This window comes from Apium graveolens, unplaced genomic scaffold, assembly GCF_009905375.1.
Source record: "Apium graveolens cultivar Ventura unplaced genomic scaffold, ASM990537v1 ctg136, whole genome shotgun sequence".
NCBI lineage: Eukaryota > Viridiplantae > Streptophyta > Magnoliopsida > Apiales > Apiaceae > Apium > Apium graveolens.
Genome location: NW_027417206.1, coordinates 29,643 through 31,892, shown reverse-complemented (window position 1 = coordinate 31,892; position 2,250 = coordinate 29,643). Strand labels below are relative to the sequence as shown.

At 38.6% G+C, this 2,250-nt stretch overlaps 1 pseudogene; it reads right to left on the bottom strand.

The window, feature by feature from the left end:
- Positions 1-511: 511 nt before the first annotated feature.
- LOC141699807 (UDP-glycosyltransferase 83A1-like) lies at positions 512-1,301 on the bottom strand (annotated as a pseudogene).
- Between the last annotated feature and the right edge of the window lie 949 nt (positions 1,302-2,250).

The window sequence follows — 2,250 nt, the reverse complement described above, 5'->3', positions numbered from 1 at the left end:
TTCCAACAAATCATAGTTTATAATTTTTGATCAGCAAATACTGATATTCCCTGTTACACAGATTCAATATTCATATTAAAATATTATAATAAGTCAATAAATATTTTAATTAAACAATTAGTAAAATTCCTCGGCCAAGTTGACTCGTGTACGTGAGACCCCGAGACAAGTTGGAAGCTATAAAAAATGATTGTAGTTAAATTGTGTCCTCCTGTATTCATTAAGAATATTCACAACATTTTGATTAAGGTGATCTATATCATTATAACCAGTGGCAGAGCTAATCTGTTCTAGCGAGTTCGGGATTAGAGAAAAAGAGAAGATGTTAAAGGCCTCATAGTGTTATTTTCGTTCCTCAGCTGGTCTGATTGCAGGAGTCCTTTTTATCTCTACTAAAAAAGTTGCTTTCTGTGATGAATTATCCCCTAAACATCAGGTAATTTATATTAAGTCATTACTGACCCTTTAGCATAGATCTCATCCATTCAATAATCTTTCCAAGGTTTTTGAACTAGTGTCCATCTTGCACGCTATTAATAATTTTTTCTTTTAAATCCACTGCCCTCGCTTTATAATTTATGTCACCAAGAAGTTGTTCAGCCTTATTTTTTATTTCATCTTTCCTAATGATGCCAGTTTCATCTTTCTCAAACCCCAGTCCTACTTTCCACACATCACAAATATAACTCTCGTAGAGGAACTGATCAACAAAGTATGGCCAGCAGAGGAAAGGAACTCCGTTGCTCAGACCTTCTATAGTAGAATTCCAGCAATGGCTCATGAAACAAGCAACTGACGGATGACTCAGAACATTTTCTTGAGGAGCCCAACTTACTATTTTTCCACGACACCCTATTCGCCCTTCAAATTCTTGTCGGTGAGCTTCTTCATTTGTCATACCAGGACGCAGAACCCATAGAAAAGGATTCTTGGTTAGTTCAAGTCCTAAAGCCAGTTCTTGAAATTATGTTTGATCAAAAATAGTAAGGCTTCCAAAGGCGGCATAAATAACCGAACAAACTGGTTGTTGATCAAGCCATGACAAGCAGTCATCATCCTCGGCCCAAAAAATTGCATGCCTGATTTCCAGGCTTGCTGCTTGCGGGAAGTGCACCTACTGGTAATATTTCTGGAAATAATGAAAATGTAGATGGCTCCAATTCATAAGCTGTATTGCATATTATGAAGTCCGCTAATTTAAAACATTGATTATTTTCAGAGAGAAATTGAAAGAAGCTCTTTTGTACTGCTATATCGCGGATGCAAGCCCATCCAAATGTTTCCGTTTTGAGAGCAGGCATTGTGGCTTATAGATGAAGCATCTACTTCTTTAAATTGGTTCCTACATTAAGATTTATTTAATTTTGACCCGTATTCTACAGTGTAAATCTCAATGACCAAACAACAATAACTCCCTTATGATAATTACAATATATATCAATATATAAATCTCGGGATGAGTGATAATCGAACTCATGACCTGAGATTAGAGCTGGCTACTGCGGGTTTGAACCGCCCGCTCGAGACCGGCTCGTGGGGAAGCCCAGATTTATTCGGTTCGAACAGGGCCGATTCAAAACCGCACAATTCGTTAAATATTACGAGCCGATTATGAATATTATATTAGAAAACCAGGACCGGAAGCTCGCCAACCCGGCTCGTGAACCCGCCGCCAACCCATGTATAATTTACAAAGAAAAGTCTTTTTCTTAAAAAGGTTCTTTTACGTTTACGATTCACGTGCCAGTTACGAATCATTATTTTTCGGTTCAAACGCGGCCCGAACCGGATTCATTACTCTACCGGGTCGGTTCAATGTTAAGGTTTCCAGTGCCCAACTCGTATGCGGCCCGGCCCGAACCGCACGGACCGCACAAGTGGCCAGCTTTACCTGGGGATGAGCAGAGACTTACCATTAAGCTATCCCTCTCAAATTTTTTATTAGGTTCCGAAGATAAAAAATTTGCATCTCATGAGGAAGATAAAAAGTTTGCATCTCACGGGAAAACAATAAGCCATTAGGAAGATAAAAAAATCATTCATATCCTCATCTAGTTCCAATCCATCCGGAATCGAAACCAAGCGCATCCTGTCATCATCCACATCAATTTAGTTTTTCGACATCGCTTTTAGGACACGCAAGTGATTAAAATCAGTGTTTACAAATGTAAATTTAAAACCATGTTCTGCAATTTTTTGCATAAGCTTCATCATTGGAATTACATGGCCTTGTGCAGGGTATGGTATTGC